The sequence below is a fragment of the Hemicordylus capensis genome, chromosome 5, assembly GCF_027244095.1.
Source record: "Hemicordylus capensis ecotype Gifberg chromosome 5, rHemCap1.1.pri, whole genome shotgun sequence".
In the NCBI taxonomy this organism is placed as follows: Eukaryota; Metazoa; Chordata; class Lepidosauria; order Squamata; family Cordylidae; genus Hemicordylus; species Hemicordylus capensis.
The window spans coordinates 67,101,202-67,120,554 of record NC_069661.1 but is presented as its reverse complement, the minus strand read 5'-3'; the positions used below and the strand labels follow the sequence as shown (position 1 = coordinate 67,120,554).

The window sequence follows — 19,353 nt, the reverse complement described above, 5'->3', positions numbered from 1 at the left end:
GTGGCCTGGCTGGGGTATTTATATCTGAAAACATGCCCTGGGGCAACTATTGACTCAGTCAGGTGGCTTCTCCTTCCTTGCAGGGAGAGGCATCTCATGCAAGACAATAGAGTTCATTGCTAGATGAACTTAGTCACTTCTAGGTGTGTTCACCTGGATAAAAGTTGAGAACAAGCTATGCAAGTGTGGCTGTGTGAGGTGACTAGGCTATAGTTGTTTACTATTTCTGAAATCACGATGTCTCCAGGTGCAAAAATAAATGCCTATAGTTTGTTAATAAGCTAGGCCTCCCTGGTCTTCACTAGTTAATTCACTGGAGATATTTGCCATTTATCTGTGCTTCTCCTTGAGAGCATTTCACTGTTAATCTCATAGATGGGAGCAGTGTGATTTACTTTTAGCAGTGTGATTTAGATGGGAGCGGACCAGTGTGATTTCCTTTTAATGGGGGTCTGTATAGCATGGCTATGCCTTCTAAGTAAGGGATGGGCACGTTTTGTTTTGGTATTGTTGACAGCATGACCTGAAGGCATGCTGCCATCACAGAGTGTGCTATCACCCTGCTTTGTGCCAAGTCTTCTCGACTAGGAGGGGTGAAAAATTCACAAAGACCATGAGCCCATGATCCAGTGCTGCTGAGCCATCTAATAGAGGGGTGCTTTACAGTGCTACCCCGAAATATAGCTCATTGGAAACAACATCTCCGAGGATGCATTGGCTTCAAGCTGATGATCCTCAGTGGGGGAACAAATAGCATGGGTGCCACATGAGGGAGGGAAGGGCAGGAGGCCTTTAAACCTCATCCAGATTTTGGGGTAGATTTCCACTCCTGGCTGCATAAAGGTGCATGAACAAGCAGACTACAGCACTCCCAGCTATGTTCTTGTTGTCAAACACTTTTAACTGGACTCTGGCACGTGATATGAATGAAATGAATGGGATTTCTGTGGTGGGGTGGTATGTAACCCACGACCATGTTACGCCCTTTGGGATGGGGAAGGACACCCTGTTTCTCTTTGAAAACTTCATTTTTGTTTCCCTTGATGATGATAGCATCTTAGAACTAATCTGAGGCACTACATCGTTCTGTTCCCTTGAGTTATGGAAAATGTAACCAATCCCTCCCACAATGTCAGACCTAGTGTTTGGAACAAGTAAAGCATTTGGAAGCATCTGACCTTGCAGAAGTGATGTATCCAGTGTAACCAATGGGGGCTACTTGGGAGTAGGAAATCCTACTCATGAGTAAAAAAATCATGGCTCTGGATGAGGGTTAAATACCTCCTGGGAATCCTAGGGGTACCAGTACCCCCTGTTGAGGACCCCTGCTTTATAACATCAGTGCTGCCTTATGGGTCCTGGTGCCCTTACAACGTGGTGCACAGCATTTCCATAATACTATGATTTTGTTGTAAAAAAAATGTACCAGAATCTTACCAGTGCTGATGAATTCTAATTGCTTCTACTGTAAAACTTTCTGCAATGCAGGAGGTCTCTATGTGTGGAGTACAGCTTACTGCTTCTCAGAAGCTTCCATCATGGAATTACACTAGGTTTTGATCTCAGTTAGAATCTATTTGAACTTAAACCAGACTGCCCCCCCCCAAAGGGAGCCAGTTTGAGTTTGAACCGAACTGAGCCCAGTTCAGATTGAACTGGTTTGGCCCAATTTGACCTGGTTTGAGGGGCTATGCTTGTAAAGGGGAATTGGGTGAGGATTCCCCTTTACAAGCAAAGGGGATTCCAACCTCTAAAAGGGTTCAAAGGGCCCTGAAGGGCAGCAAGAAGACACCATACCACCACCAGCAGTGTGGCAGTGGCTTCTTGAAAGTGGCTCCTGTAAGCTCCCCCTCATCGGTACAGGTCAGTGGTAGCCTGGTTCTAGCCTTTATGCATAGAGGAGCCACTCCCACCACTCTGCTGCAGCGCCCATGGTGGTAAGGTGCCCTCTCGCCACCCACACCACTCTTTTGAACACTTTCAGAGCTAAGAATCCCCATTGCTTGTAAAGGGGTCTGCTTATTGGATTCCCCATTACAAGCATAGCCCCTCAATCTGTGTTGAACCAGGCTAAACTGGTCCGACCTGGTTCAACCTAGTCTGACGGACCGCATGGACCAAACTGCTTGCTGGTTCTAATGGTTCGCGGACCAGTTCAAATTTGAACCAAACTGCTAAAAACGGTTCATATGCCCTATCTTCCATGTTTCCTGTTCCCCTCAAACTTCCTGCCAACTGAAGTTCCCTCATGGAACTTCCACTGATTTTCAGCATTCCATAATGGCATTCTGATCTCAGCATCTCCACCGATTATTGAACATCTCAATCACTGGCTGAAAGGTAGGGGTGTGTGTGACAGACAGACAGACAGACAGACAGACAGGGAACACCCTTTTAAAATTTAACATAAGAGGAGTACTAGATGGGGTGAAAAATGGAGATCTAACCAACAAAACATTTGATTGCCATAAGAAAAAACTCTTTTGTTGAAAAAACTCTAAATTGTCCAGCTTTTTGGAATATATCACTCTAATCTTTAATTTAGTTATATATATATATATATTGCTTGTTTGTTTGGTTTTTTAAGTGGCTTGCTTTCAGAATGTCACATTCCTGTATAGCTTCATCTAGTTTTGTCTCTTTAGGCAATAACAGCTGTCATTACTCTGTTATTGTATGTAATTACAATGAGTTATTTTAGAAGTCATTATTGTTGTAAGTCTTTTAGGATAGGAAGCTGCCTTATACTGAGAGACCATTGGTCCATCTAGTTCAATACAGTATTGTCTACACAGACTGGCAGCGGCTTCTCCAAGGTTGCAGACAGGAGTCTCTCTCAGCCGTATCTGGAGATCCTCTGCCCTATCCTCCGCCCAGCGAGATCTTCCTGGGAGGGAGGAGGAGGGAGACTGATGGGATAGCCGAACCACCTGTCCACTCAGAACTGCATTCTGAGTTTAGGGTAAAATTTGTAGCTCATGCCGATGATGTTACATTACTGCTATCAGATGAAAATGAAATCTCTGTAATACTAGACCTCTTCTGGGAATATGGCAGGATCTCAGGCTCAGAATTAAATGCTGACAAAAGTGTATTTGTTAAAATGGACCCCAGATGCCAGCAACACTCGTGCCTACCCATCTCTGAATGTAAAAGCGAAGGGGCCCCAGAGTCCAAACTGAAGTGGGTAGATACAGTAAATATTTTGGGGATTGAATATGGGATTAAGGAAAAGGTCTGGGGCGGGGGGAATTGGACAGACTGGGAAGAAAAAGTAATGCTTAAAATCACCATGTGGAAAAAATGAAGCCTTGCCATGTACCAGAAAGCGGTTTGTTAGAGGTTGTTGATTTTTACCCACAATAGGTAAAACAGCAGAGCACTAAGGAATGAGCACACACTCCAGTTACAGAGTAGGTAGCAGAGGATGGTTTGGATATTACAGCTGTTTAGAGAAAACACATGGAGATCCTTGTATGACTAAACACTAAATATTTATTGGTTAAATACACTTAGATAGGAAAGACCTGTCTCTGATGATGATGATGATGATGATTACATTTATATCCCGCTCTTCCTCCAAGGAGCCCAGAGTGGTGTACTACATACTTGAGTTTCTCTTTCACAACAACCCTGTGAAGTAGGTTAGGCTGAGAGAGAAGTGACTGGCCCAGAGTAACCCAGCTAGTTTCATGGCTGAATGGGGATTTGAACTCGGGTCTCCCCAGTCCTAGTCCAGCACTCTAACCACTACACCACACTGGCTCTCTGGTAATCTAAAGGACTACATAGTGGATAGGTAAGGAGAGAGATAGATGTTTCCATCTGCTCTCTAGGAGGAAAGGAAGGATTGTGATTCAGCACAGGAAGTGCTGCAGAGTCAGTTCAGGGGTCATAGAGTAGGGACAGATAGGGAGACCCTTACTCACTGTCTGTACTCCCAATGCCCCTAGTGGTCATTAGGACAGTTGGTGCAAAAGGTCGATGCACTGGAAGTTCATCTCCAACACAGTTTACATCCAGACTTACCTGATAACCCCAGTGCATAACCTGGCGGTAGTCTACCCTCCTCCGCTCGATCTCCTTCGGAGAGTTGAAAGCCAGATCTTCCGTCTAGTATGGCACACAGCATCCTTCCCTTTGGCCCATGCAGTAGCATTTAAGGAGGTTGAGCGGGGAGGCCTAGCCCTACCTGCCCTGCAACCATATTTTGTAACTGAATTCATGTCCTACAATTTTGGAAACTGGATTTTCGTGAGTGTCCATAATATGTCCAACCTCCTGCAAAAAACCTGGGCTTTGCTTTTCGCTTTGCGTTGGCGAAAGTCAGCATGGGGGATAGCATGGTGGGGGAAAGGATCTTTCAATGGTAATATCACACAAGTATTAAAAAGAGAACACCCGGACTACTTGAGAGATTTGTTATTCACACTTAAAAAATAGAAGGTTGAACCGGATCTATTTAAAGGATCCTGCTCAGTTAAGCAGCTAAGGAAAACAATTTATGGAGAGATTCTAGAAGTGGGTTTTTAAAAACCTGATTTAGAACATAAACGCTACAAACACCACACTTCACAGTACTTGTTGCAACCTGATCACCCTATCACTCTCTTTAAGGAGAATAAGGTCCCTTTCCGTTTATGGGAAACGAGGTGGCGTTTATACCACCAAGTACTACCGCTTACGCGGCTAAGCCATGGCTCCCAGAGGACCAGCAAGAGTGTCCTAAAATCACCTGCAAACAGAAAGCTAGTGAGCTAGGCAAAACATTCAGGGAAACCCATTTACATTTCTTAAAAGAGTGTGTGGTAGCCAAAAGAGTGTGGCAGGGAGTAAGCAAGTTGTTAGACTGGCCTGATTTGGAAAAACAGACTTGGTAAGAACTAACCTTTGATTTGAGCGATAGAACCTCTTTTCGAGGTCCCAGAAAGAAACCTTCAAGGAAACGGGATGGAACAGGTGTCCTTATACTAGGGAATTGGAACGTTCCCCTTCTCGTAATCAGGTTAGTAAACCTATATGTCATTTATGCAATGCTCCTGCATAGGAATAGGGAGGGAAGACCATCCAAGAGGTTCACGTGGATGAGACAGTAGATCTCTTCTGGAAAAGTTTGTATGGTTATGTGCAAAAAGACAAGTGTATCTCTTCTAAACAGCAATGGGACAAATTGTGGAAATGGACCTTGGACATAAACCCCCGATTACCTGATGTGCCTTGTAATCCCCCATCCCCGAGTTACAGTACTGCCTGCATATACTTTATAACCCTGTGGGTCTCCAAATCCTTGTGTGTAAATCTTTGTAGATATATGATGTGCAAACAACTACTTTTTATATAATTGTGCTTTGGCAACGTACTGTATGCTTTGGTAGTTTGTTGGTTCAATAAAAAAATCTTGTCCTATTAAAAAAAAAACAACCTTGTCCTATCTGGAGATGCCAGGGAGGGAACGTGAAACTTCCTGCATGCAAGCAGGCAGATGCTCTTCCCAGAGCCACCCCATCTCCTGAGGGGAATATCATACAGTGCTCACACATGTAGTCTCCCATTCAAATTCAAACCAGGGTGGACCCTACTTAGCAAAGGGCACACACAAGTCATGCTTGCTACCACAAGACCAGCTCTCCTCCCAGTACGGAGGAGAAGAGAACAAATTGGAACCTTTTTTCTTTGAAGGTAGCACATTTTCCCAGGCACACTCAATTCTATAAGGCAGGAAGGCAAAGAGGGCGCATGTCCCAGTCTCCTGCTCCATTACATCTGCAAGGACCCATTTGCACATTAGGAGGGGGACTCTAATATCTCCTTAGCCTAAACCTTTCGAGCACAACTGCTTCTGTGAGACCACCTTGTTTAAGGGCACTGGGTCAGAGTGCTAGGAGACCCCACCCCTCCCTGCAAGGGAAGGTAATGCATAGTTATGCATTGACAAATCACTCCCCACATTACAACCCAAAGCAAATTTTAAGCACACCCACTGCAGGTTCAGGCTGTTCATTCAGAGATAGAGAGCCAATTGTTCTGTAGCCTTTTACGGTCTACTATCAGAGTATAGCTATAAATATCAGCCTTATAAAATGAGTACAAAAATGTTGATGTTGTGGTTGTTATTGCAATATTGCTGTTGTTATCATTCAATAGTAGATTGTTGAGTTCTAATGACTGGAAGATATACATTAGTCTTCATGATGAAGTAGGCCTATGTACTCCATGCTAGCTACATTTGGTCAACTTGACAACACTGGTTTGACATTAAAGTAAAGTAAAGTGTGCCGTTGAGTTGGTGTTGACCTCTGGCAACCACAGAGCCCTGTGGTTGTCTCTGGTAAAATACAAGAGGGATTTAACATTGCCATCTCCTGCACAGTATGAGATGATGCCTGTCAACATCTTCCTATATCATTGCTGCCCGTTATAGGTGTTTCCCATAGTCTGGGAAACATACCGGTGGGGATTCTAACTGGCAACCTCTTGATTGCAAGGCAAGTTAATTCCCTGCTGCACCTTTAGGTGGCTGGTTTGACATTACATCCCTTAAAAAAAAAAACCCTCCCCAAATTCCATTTTAGGATGCAGCTAGCAAGCAGTAAGTCCTAATGGAATGTGAATTGTCTGCCTGCCTGCCCTCCTGGATTTTCCAATTGACAACTTTATTCATTTTATTACTATGCAGAAGTTCCCCAGCTCAGTACATGATGTCACAATGCCATGCCCAGCTGTAGTCATCAGACGCAGGTAAGGTGGTGACTGTCCTGAATCGGTGCTGGATGCAGTAATGGGCTGGATGAGGGTGAATAAGCTGAGACTCACTCCAGACAAGACAGAAGCACTGTTGATTGATGATTCCTCTGCCCGGGTGAATGATGTTCAGCCTGTTCTTGACGGGGTTGCACTCCCGCTGAAGGACCCCCAAGTTTGCCATCTGGGGGTGCTCATTGATCCAGCACTGTCACTAGAGACTCAAGTAGTGTTTGTAGCTTGGCACGCCTTTTATCAGTTTTGGGTGATACACCAACCAAGACCTTACCTAGGCAGAGATAGCTTAGCCACAGTTACTCATGCTCTTGTAGCCTCTCACTTAGATTAATGTGGGGATGGACACAAAACTGGTTTGCCCGAGTCAGAACAGGATTTGAACTGGACCGGGCATGTTGGGTTTTGGCACCCCCGAATGAGGGGCCCGGTTTATTTTGAATTCCAGTTTGGGCCCGGTTTGGGATGCCATCCTTGTTAAAATTTGTGAAGAAAAATTTAAAAAGGTGGACCTATCACCGCCGAGAGCTTAGGCAGACTTCGGGGTGTGCTGCTGCCTATGGGCTGGTTCTTACGGGCTGGCTCAACCTATTTTGGGGCTGTTTTGGTCCTCTGTGAGTGCATGGTGGCTAATATTGAGGCTATCACACATGCGCGTGGGCCATTTGCATGGCCGGGTCATGACCTGGACACACAAATGGCCCTTCTGTATGCATGGTGGCCTCAAAAATGGCTCCTGCATGCACACAGAGGGTTGAAAGCCCTGAACTAGGCCAAACTGGCCCATAGGAGACCAGGGGGAGGTTGGTGGGGGGAGGGCCGAGATCCCCCCGTGACCGCAGCAGCACCTCCGAGGCTGCCGAATCCCTCGGCAGCAGAAAGTCCGCCTGTTTAAAAAACAAATTTTAATGTGGATGGCAACCCCAACTAGAGGTGTGCACAGACCCAGCTGGTCCAGTTTGGTTCAAGTCTGAACCAGACGCAAACTGGACCAGGCCAGTTCAACCTGGCACCCTCTCAACCCCACCCCTCCCACCAAGTTCAGTCCAGTCTGGGGGGGTTGTGAGCTTTTAATTTTTATTTTTAAAAAACAAAAAACCTTACCCCCTCCATGGGGGTTCTCAGAGGTGGGGGGGTCCATGGAGGTTCCCCTCCTCCCGTCGGCCACGCATCCATCCAAAATAGCCCATTCAGCCGTACTTCGGCCCTTACGGGCCTTTCTCCTCAGCACGGTGGCCATTTTGTAGGTTGCTCTGCCTGTGCAATTGGCCTCTATGTGGCCTGGGTCTCCAAAATGGCCACCATGCCAGTGGGGGAAAGGCCGAAACAGACCAAAGAACAGCCAGACAGGCCGGTTTGGGATGGATGCGAGGCCAGCAGGGGGAGGGCTAGCCTCTGCAGACCCAACCCCACTACCTCTGAGACTCCCTCTGGAGGGAGTAAGTTTCTTTAAAAAACCAAAAAAAAAAAAAACCCTCGCAAACTCCCTGAATGAGCTGCGCGGGGGGGCGGGGGGGTAGTCCGGGGTCGGACCAAACAGGTTGGTTCAGTTTGACCCCGAACCTTTGAACTGAATCGGTTCGACTTTGAATATGTCAAATATTGAACCTGTTTGCATATCCCCAGCCCCAACCAGCTCGACCTGTTCAGCTCAAGGTCAAGCCCTCAAACTGAGCCAGTTAAAGCTCGACCTGGCTCAAGGTCGAGCCATCTCACACTTCTTTACTGTTATGCATTGTATGTGGGGCTGCCTTTGAAAACAGTCTGGAAAACACAGTTGGTACAACATAGGGCTGTAAGATTATTACCTGGGACTGAACATTTTGATCATATAATGCCAGTGCTTCGTCAGCTGCACTAGCTCTCAGTCAGTTTCCAAGCCCAATTCAAAGTGCTGGTTTTAACCTTTAAAGCCCTAATGGCTTGGAACCAGGTTATCTGAGAGAGCACCTTACGCCATGTGCCCCGACTTGGACCTTAAGATCTTCTTTGGAGGCCTTGCTCCAGTGATTCTGCCAAATAAAGAGAGACAGGTGTCTACTAGTGGTTGCATCCCATTTATTGAACAGCCTCCCCAGTGAGGTTCACCTGGAATCATCATATTGTTCTTTTACATGCCAGATCAAGACCTTTCTTATCGCTCAGGTCTTTAAATTTGATTTTTAAAATTGATTTTTAAAACTAACTTTTAAAAAGTTTTAAATTTGTTTTGTACTGTATTTTTTATTAGCCTACTTTCCAGTAGGCTTGTGAGATCACCCGGCATTCCATATGTCCCCCTACTATCAACTTCACAATGACTGGACCAATCTGAACCAAATCGGGTACAGTTGTAGGAACACATAGGGACACCTCAATGGCATAGTTTGTGATGATGTCATCCACCCCAATTCAAGATGGCAGACACGTACACTTTTGATGTACAAGTGGGCTAACTTGTGAACTGCCTAACCAATTCGAACCAAATTTGCTATAGCTGTAGGGACACATAAGTATGACCCACTGGCGTAGTTTGTGATGATTTCATCCACCCTGATCCAGGATGGCAGATGTGTGAACATTTGAGGTGCAAGTGCATTAACTTGAGGACTGTCTAACTGATTTAAATCAAATTTGGTATAGTGAGTGGCACACAGGGACACCTCAATGGTGTATTTTTTAATGATCTCATCCACCCCAATCCAAGACGGCGAATTCATGAACATTTGAGGTGCAAGAGATCTAACTTGTGGACCTCAATTTGAACCAAATTTAGTCCAGTTGTAGAGAAAGTGAAAGGAAAGTAGGCAGATTAGTTCTTACTAGAACAACTTGTTTATTTATTTTTATGTGCTGTGATTTAATGTGTTGTATGTGGTTTTACTCTATGTTTTAATGCTATGTTGCCCAGATAATAATTTGTTATGAGGAAGCTAAGAAATAAAGTTATTTATCATTTATTTTAATAAATAATAATAATAAATATAATAATAATATTATTAATCCTCTATAATAAAGCCCTTGAGTGTGATCCCGTGTCCCTGCCCGTGTCTTTCTCGGCCGTTCTGGACATGCACGGAGCGCATGCCCAGAACATCCGAGAAAGATACGGCCGCAGGGACACGGCGGCCATGTTGGCTCCTGGAGGGAGCAGGGAAAAGGGAGAAGGGAGCAGGGAAAGACAGGGCAGGGAAAGCCGCGGGGCAGGGAAAGACGGTGGCGGCGGCGGCAGGACTGGCCTGACCGCGGGGGGGGGGGGGATGGCGGAAAAAGGCGGCGGCAGCGGAACCATCCCGAGTAGAGAGCGGGCGGCCATGTTGGCTCCCGGACCGGGAGAAGGGAGCAGGGAAAGACGGGGCAGGGGAAGACGCGGGGCAGGGAAAGGCGGCGGCAGCAGGACCGGCCTGACCACGGGGGGGGGGAGGTGGAAAAAGGTGGCGGCAGTGGGACCGTCCCGACCAGAGAGCGGCCCGACCGGAACGAGCGCGGGGAAGGAGGACAGAAGCAGCCGACTGATGAGGAGGGCAGAGGTGGCTGAGGAACGGCTACGGGGAGGGCAGAAGCGGCAGCTGGGGGGCCGGGAGGCAGAAGTGGCTACGAGAGGACCAGGAGGGCAGAGGGGGCAGCGGAGATAAAGGAGGAAGCAACGGCCGTAGAAAGAGGGGACCGGGAAGGCAGAGGCGGAACCGGCCCTGCCGCTAAAACAAAAAAAGGCACCGGGAGGAAGAGAAGCGGGCGGGGGCGCGGAGCCTGACAGTGAAGATGGCGGGGGCAGATGGCACTCTTGGCAGTGGCGGCGGAACTCTCCCCTACTAGCGCCCGTTATTTTAACGGGCTTGAAAACACTAGTAATATAATAATATGCCAGTTGTAGAGAGGCACCTTTTCCTGTCATTCGTAAGCAGATGGGGCACATGGAACTGTGGGCCAGTTGGACCCATGATTCTGCATTATGTCTGAACTTGTCCTCTATACTCCACATTCCTACGGAAATAGCTAGTTAGGGGCGGGGGGCAGTTGCTACATGGCTAGACAGTCCATAGACCCTGCAGCTAAAGACATTTTGGATTTAATGAAATGACTTGATCCATAGGACACTTGGAATATTCAGAAAGGAACTTTCTTTAAAAAAAAAAAACTTTGTATCATGTTTACTAGGAAAGCTTCATTTATGATAGAAATTGATTAGTAAATTATGTATCCCATTCCTAACAGTGTTGCTGTTTTACTGATAGCACCATTTGCTACGTTAAAACAATGAGTAGACAAAATGTCAGAACGTGATCAGGGCCATGCAATTAAACTGAGTAGTTAACAAGTTCAGGAAGAATACATTAAATAGTTCTTTATGCAGATTTTAATTAACCAATGGAACTAATTGGCAGAGATGGAGTGATGACCGCCAGGATGGGTGGTTTCAAAAGAAAACTTAGAGCAAGCCATTAAGATTGACAGCCAGCTGTGCAGCCTTCTTGTTCAGATGGAAGCACGTTATCTCTGACTAGCAGATGTTGGGGACAAAGAAAGGGATTCTAGCATACTCTCGCTCTACTTGCAAGCTTCCTAAAGGGATCCATGTGGCCATTACTGGAAAAATAATGCTAGTCTTAGGCTGACCCATCAAGGACTTGATATTCTTGGAACTTGCCACAATTCACCTTAATGTAGCCACACAGTGAGATGCTTCACACAATTGCTGTGAAGTGCCTCAATGAGGTCTGCAGGGAGCATGGGCTTAGCTCGCTCTCCCCACAGATGAGCAGTCGATTGTAGCTGGGAGGCCAAATAGGTCGGCGGCCGCCCACACAGCTGCCGGGTTCATCACAGAGCCCACGGGGGCTGCAGGGATCAGGGGCCACATGGCCCCCAGAAGTCTCAGGGTGCCCTGGAGAGACCCCCGAGGGCTGCTTTTGGCAGCCTCCCAGTTGGGGGTCTACTCATATGTCGCTACGCACCATGGTGACAAATGAGCAACCAAATGAGATAAATGGATCGCTCGCTCCATTAACCTCATTAAAGGGGAGGGGGAATCAAGTGGGCTAGCTGACTCGGAAGCACCAGGCTTGCCTGCGAGCCTGGTGATTCCCACGATCCCTGGAAAGCAGGCTAAACTCCCTTAGCCCGCTTTCTAGTGATCGTGGGAACAGCCTCAGTGGCTGACATCCTAGCTAAATTTACCACAGGATGTAGTAAATTTAGTTGTTACTGATTTAGTAGTCCTTTAGAATAACTCCTGAGTAGTACTACTGAGTAACGTAGTTGGAATGTCAGCCAGTGACTTTATAGCTTTCAGCTTTAACAGTTCTATGATTCTCTATAGCCCTATTCAGACACTATTTTCAACACTTATATAATGAGTGTACAGTGTACACAGGTACAGGTATTCACACATTATGTTGAACACAAGTACAGCAGTACACTTCCTATCTGAAACATGCATTTTAGGGACTTCTGTCCAGGCTCATCAAGTTTAAAATTAACACAGGTACAATTATTCATACAAGAACATATATGGGAATAGAGACATCTGTACACTTGTACAACCTAATGTCTGAGTAGGGCTTGTATTCATTACATAAGGACAAAGAATATAATCCAATCTTAAACCAAGCATCAAGAAATAAAAACTAGCCACGGTGATGAAAAAATGAAATCACCACAGTTTTAAATATATAACAGCCTGTTACAGCATTAAGTAAGAAACATATCATTCACGTTCTGAGAATATTTAGTCCTGCAAACATAAGGGAGACTTTCTAGCTGTCTTCAATTTCGAACTCACAGTGTGACAAAATTTGAAAACTAATGGCTTGCCATGGCAACAGAGGATTAAGCTAGAGGAAGTAAGATAAACTTGCAGGAAGAACGATAAGTGTCAGAGAGAGTTAGCTAAACATAAACATATTTAGGAAGTGGAACAAATTGCAAGGGAAGTTGTAAAGTCCACTTCACTAGAAGTGGGTTCCTTTAAAAATAGCTTATTAGATAAACATGTGTCACTTGGTTTAATACTTCTTGGCACGTGGCATACGAATGACCTCGTATGGTGCTTTATGTGACATTGTGCTTCATTTATTTTATATTTGTTACTTAAAACAAAATCTAATAGCTAATGTGCAAGTGATAATTTTGTGTATTATCCACCTGGCATATACCTGGAAGACTTCCTGGTATAGAACCCCTGCTAACTGAACAAAGAGACACCTTTTAAAGTGATGATTCTCTTATATTTAGCAGGGGGAGAGCAACTGGCCCTATCCAACCCCAGCACAGCATCCCTCCAGTGGCTGATGCTGGTATCTGCCTTATGTTTCTTTTTTAAATGTGAGCCCTTTGGGGACAGAGGGGGCCATCTTATTTGTGCATTATTTATTTTTCTATGTAAATCGCTTTGAGAACTTTGGCTGAAGAGTGGTGTGTGTGTGTGTGTGTGTGTGTGGTGTTGTGTGTGTGCGTGTGTGTATGTGCATGAGTGGTGGGATCCAAAGAGATAATCTAAGCTAGCCCAAGGGCACTTACCAAGTGAATTTTAGTCTTTTTCTCTGAACAGCAGATCCCCATGCCTTATGACAAATGACTTTTGAAACTCCTTGTACCATGGATGGCTGTGGGCCTGCTGCTCAAGAAACACAACTCCAAAGCACCCCTGGCAGCACAGAGCTAGTCAAGCATGTATTTGAATCTTGGTGAAACACCTAAAGTGCATTTTTCTCTAAGAGGTGCAATCCAGTGAATGCTATTTACACTGGAGAGTCATTGAAATAAATGAGCTACCTGACAAGTTATGGTCTACATCCATTGTCTTTGTTTTTTGTTTATGGCTTGGTATGATGTTACCTCATATCCCAATAGTTCAGCCCAACATTAAGAGTGTCTCAAGGTTGAATAGGCTGAACCTTAGTGGAACTTCTGTAGCTGGGTGCAGCTCCTGAAAATATAAATTTAGTTCCTGCACTGCCATTAGAGAGTGATCTCTTCAAGCTTCTTTTGTAGAAAGACATTTCGTATTATGAGGAAAATGAAGGTGCTGTTCATATTCTAGCCTATTCTGGTCTTCTCTTCTGTGGACTTATTTATAGATCTTGAAGCTACATAACCAAACATGGAAAAAAATGATTACTAGGGAAACAGTTTTGCATGTTTACCTGCCCCCTCCCACCATTTTGAAGAAACAGCCTTTGTTCAGGAAAGACTAGAATCAGACATTACTTTTTGTGGTGTACACAGTGTACTGGGAAAGATGGTCCATTTGTTTGAACTTAGTGCTGATGAGAATGGCATATTGACCTCAGCTGTGTGGGATACAATTTTAAAAACATTAAAATATTACATTCTGTCATGTCAACTGATTTACTGATGAGATCGAAGTTTAAATTTCAGGGTTTAAATCCAATTTAGTAACTACTGGAAGATCCATGAAGAGTTCTGAGCTTGACAAGATGAGAGGGGGAAAGGAGCAATAGAGACATTTTCAAAATTCAGAGAAAACGTCTCTGTCTTTGCATACAGAAAGAGTTGGCTGAAATATGTTTAACAAACTTAGTACATTTCGTAATGATAATTGGTTAACACAATCCAAAACCAGACAGTCTTTTCCAGCATGTTATTTAACAGTGTTGTCACTGAGATTCTCCTTGTCACTTTAAAACTCAAAGGCCTCCTCTGACAAAATATGCAGTGGTGTCAAATCCCACCATTCTCTCCCACCTGTTGTAGCAAGTAGGATATGAGTTTTGTCCCAAACAGAAGAAGAGAATTGTGGATGAAGGGCAGGTGAGAGGTATCACTGCATCATATTTTTGTTGTTGTTTTCTTTCTTTTAAAGTGACAGGCCATGTCTTCAGATGGGAACTGATCCCTCTGGGAAAAGATAAATGGAAGCAAATGGAAAATATCAACATATGGATGAAAAAGAAACAAACCATTTACCACAGGAGCAGAATAGATGTAACAACAAAGAAAACAAGTGAGTACAAATGCACCCAAAACAACTCACAGCAGGATATAAAAGCAAGTATCAGGGAGCTGATAATGTACATGAGGAAAGTTTATAATGTATATGAGGACAGGATAGGGACAGAGCAGCTCTCCCTATTCAACTCCAGCACAGTAGCCTCCAGTAGTTGTTGCTGGCATCTACCTTATTCTTATCTTTAGATTGTGAGCCCTTTGGGGACAGGGAGCCATCTTAGTTAATTAGTGTAGCAGATTACCAGCCTTTGTAATCAACAACCAGCGTTTGTAACCAACAATCAACAACCTACCAGCAAGCCCATGTAGGGGAAGAAAAATGCTGAATCATCCCCTCTATGCTTTCTGAGAAAAGGCTTCTCCCAAAACCTTCCAATAATCTTGGCAGAATCTAGGCTGCCGCCACCACCCAATTATTGACAGAGTTTAAACCCCATCTGGGCTTGGGTGGAATCCCAGGGAAACTCTCCTTTTTCTACTGGGATTTCTACTGGGAAATCCTCCACGTGCAATCCTACACGTGGTGAGAAAACTACTAGCTGCTGTGCTCCTGAGGCATATTTTGCACCAGAGAAAAATCCCCCTTTCCCTGAGTTAAAAATCCACTTGGAGAAGCTTGTAAAATGTAAAGAACAAAAGGTGGGGGGAAGCTTTATTCAAATGCTACAGACTGCTTCTGTCTGAGGCTCTCTCAGCTTTTAGTTAAGGTAAAAATGCTCCATAGGTCACAAGAATACTTCAAAAAGCACCCCAGGTGATGTTGGGGCGGCACACTTTAAAAATTGTGGTCACCCAGTTGCAAAGAACATGGATGTAAGAAAATACAAAAGCACTTTTAAAAGCTTACAGATAAACCATCATAGAACAATATCAGGGATTTACAAAGCACACCGAAGAAATATAAGTTTATAATGCAAAATCTGACTAACAAACTGTTCCTTAGGCTGAATCCCCTTTTCCTTGAAAGCTCACCCACCATCTGATGAGACTCAAGCTCCCTGCAATCCTGTCTCTGAAGGATCTGCAGAAGTCCTTCCATGAGAGAAATCTCCAGGTTAGCTTTTGACCATGAGGGAACAAAACTCAATTGATCCTCACTAAAGGCTTTCTGCCCATGCTTCTCTCACCTCCAGCCTAGCTTCTTCCTACAAAGGAACCTTTTCTTCCTCCTCATGGCTCTCTAGGTCCCACCCACATGGTGTGCTGATTGGCTGAGTTCTGGAGTTCACCAGCCTGTCAGTCAGGACAGGGTTCACTTCTGGTTAACTCTTTAGGGGAGACGATGGGCTGGTCAGTGACTGATCACTACAGTTAGTTAGTTAGTTAGTTAGTTATCTGCGCAAACCATTTGCAGCACTTTTGTTGAAAAGGAGTATATAAATATGTTGAAGAAGGAGGAAGAGGAGGAGGAGTTCTCCTACAGTTGACTTGAGATCCAGAATCCACCAGAATAAGCTATATGTAAAAGAGTAGTGTAAGCTAGCCATGTCCTGTTACTGATTACTTTCTGTTACAGGTGGGTCATCCTTGCCATCTGAGGAAGGGGCTTCGGTTTCATCAACCATCTAATCTTTCCTGTTCACTTAACTACCATGGCTCATCACTTAGGATCATAGCCTTTAATTCCACAAAAATCATCAAGAATATCTACATTGCTCACCAATCTACCCACCATTTCTGTATTCACAGTCACAAACATGCATTAAGTGTTAGAGGTTGTTGATTTTTACCCACAATAGGTAAAACAGCAGAGCACTAAGGAATGAGCACACACTCCAGTTACACAGTAGGTAGCAGAGGATGGTTCAGATATTGCAGCTATTTAGAGAAAACACATGGAGATCCTTGTATGACTAAACACTAAATATTTATTGGTTAAATACACTTAGATAGGAAAGACCTATCTCTAATCTAAAGGACTACATCGTGGATAGGTAAGGAGAGAGAGAGATGTTTCCATCTACTCTCTAGGAGGAAAGGAAGGATTGTGACTCAGCACAGGAAGTGCTGCAGAGTCAGTTCAGGGGTCATAGAGTAGGGACAGATAGGGAGACCCTGACTCACTGTCTCTACTCCCAATGCCCCTAGTGGTCATTAGGACAGTTGGTGCAAAAGGTTGATGCACTGGAAGTTCATCTCCAACATTAAGTTCCTTTTTCAGTATCAACATGCACTGAAAGGATGGGAACACCCCACACTTTTATCACTCTCACCACTATTAAATAGGATTTTCAAAAGGTGGTTAATCTCTGGTGAGTGAAGAATCAGGTGATTACCTTTCTCCCCACCCCACCCCCCCACCCCCGCAGCTCATTATCTCTCTGCCAGTCACAGAACAGAGCGTTATCAGGTCTAAGGAATTTAACAGTTGGGGAACGGAGGAGGTCTATATCTGTGCTTATTTGTTTGTTTAACTGATGATGTGTTACACTGAAATGTTTTATTTATGTATACCAACTTTGATTTATTTATTTTGCAATAAAGGATCTTTATTGTTGAGTGTTGAGGAGTTAATATGTGCATTGCATCATCAAGATATCAACTTATCTAGTGGGTTAGCTGAAGCAGGCATCCAAGTGCAAATTCATACGACTAGCTTCTCACTCAACCTCCTCATGTACTTTTGCTTCTGTGGGCAGATGTAATTTTTGACAAAAATAAATATTATGGTGTATATATAGAATAGTTCAGAGTTTTGGATTAAGATATACTACTCTCTTCCTTGCTTTTTCCTAACAGTAATTTTTAAAAAATTGTTTTGTAAACCACTGATACAATTGTGTACATTGCAAAAAAAAAAAAAAAGTCTGATTGATTGATTGATTTAGCCTAATCAGTTTAGTTCCAAATGCCTGTTCACTATTGGTTCTAAATGTTATTACTTGGATTCACAATAATGTGGGCAGTCTAAAAATGGGAAATGCTTATAAAAATTTGATTTAGAAGGTAAGAGATGCAGCACCTGTAAAATACATCTTCATTAATTTTGACTGCATTTGCTTTTGTATTTGAAAATGCCATTAACGTGTGGTACTGTTGATCAGATTTTGTTGCCTGAAGTCAAATTACTGCTGCAGTATAACTAGCTTTTGGTAAAACTGACTTGAATTATTCTCAGTGTTGTCTTTCTCTGGCTCTGGCAGTTACTTGTGTATGCTGTCTTTTAAATGGTGTGCTATTTCTGCATCTCCAGCTACTGAAGTGTGCCATGGGTTATAAAGCACCAGGTGAAGCAAATTAAATTCCCTTTTTGCATAAACATTTCTACTGTTACTTCCACTACTGTAATTTCAAAATATCAAAACTGCGGGCAGCAATATAGATACTTCTGGAGCTTGTCAATAATTCCATGCTGGTGGAACAACCAGCCCTGCAATTGCATGTGTGCCATTCACATCTTATCCTAGGCAATAAAAATTCACACATGAGCACATCCTGTTAATTAAGCATGTAAACACCAGCATTATGTCAGATATCCAAACATAAGGGCACCAAACTCACTCTCATTTCCCAGAGATAACCAGATAACACTGATATGGCTTAGGAATGGCTGCGGTCTGCTCATTTTATTTATTTTTATTTTTTAATAAATGCTTTTATTAGTATTATAAGTAGAAACAGAAACATCTCTGAGAGTCCAACAAAACCATACAAGTTTACATAGAAGATCTTATCCATTAAAACCAAAACATAAGAAAAATACAATTTATATAATTAATTCTCTTAGCCGGCATACGTGTCCAGGATTTGGCGGCAGAACTCTTGTGGCATGCTGCGAGAGTTCCAGTGAGAGGCCCAGCTGAGTGAGGACGGAGGACGGAGAAGGAGAGGGGGAAGATAGTGGCGGCGGGGTCGGGCGGAGGAGTGGGGGGGAGAAAAGCAGCAGCGGGGACAGGGACAGCAGTGGGTGGAGGGGGGAGAGAAAAGCGGCGGTGGCAGGCAGATGGGAGGGAAGGAGAGAGGAAAAAATGGTGGAGGCAGGTGGGCGGTGGGGCCCTTTATGGTCGCCTGCCAGCAGGTGAGGCTCTGTGTGGGGGGAGAAATGGGAGGGGGGAGGGCTGGAGAGCGCGGGGCTGGAGGGCAGGGGAAGAGAGGAGAGACCAGGGCAGGAGGGAGAGGGAGGGGGAAACAGCTGGCCCCAAAGTGCCACACAGATGCTCTGTGCGGGGTCGGCTAGTAGTATTAATTGTGTCTAAAAGATCCAAAACTAGGCATCAATAGCTATCAATAAAGAATCTTGAACCCCTCAAGGGGAAAAATAATCTCCCCCCACCTGATTGATCATCATACTGTGGGGCAGTCTAAAGAGGAGAGAACCAACCCAGCTATGACATACAAAATAGAAATAATGCGAATAATTCGAGCGCAGAACCAGACATCCCCAATGCTCTGTGGTATGAGCTCCACCCCACAAACCCACAAGCTCAAAAATGCTGTTAAATATTAATGATTAGTTTCTATATTCTATAGGAGAAAGTATAAGTTCCCTTGCTCCAATTTTGTCCTAAATCTGATTTGAAACCTGTATAAATAGGAATAAGAAAACCTAAAATTTATTCAAAAACTTTCATTAGGTGAATTAACTGAATCTTACAATGTATATGTTTAATTAAATATGTTTATTATGTATTATTCTCCGATACTAAA

At 44.2% G+C, this 19,353-nt stretch overlaps 1 long non-coding RNA gene across 1 annotated transcript in view; it reads left to right on the top strand.

Moving 5' to 3' along the window:
- Positions 1–17,922, top strand: part of LOC128327685 (uncharacterized) — a 28,754-nt gene extending 10,832 nt beyond the window's left edge. The window contains exons 2-4 of the long non-coding RNA XR_008308740.1: positions 6,677–6,738; positions 14,561–14,701; positions 16,223–17,922. This is a non-coding gene — a long non-coding RNA (uncharacterized LOC128327685). The remainder of the gene's footprint in view (positions 1–6,676; positions 6,739–14,560; positions 14,702–16,222) is intronic.
- Positions 17,923–19,353: the final 1,431 nt, after the last annotated feature.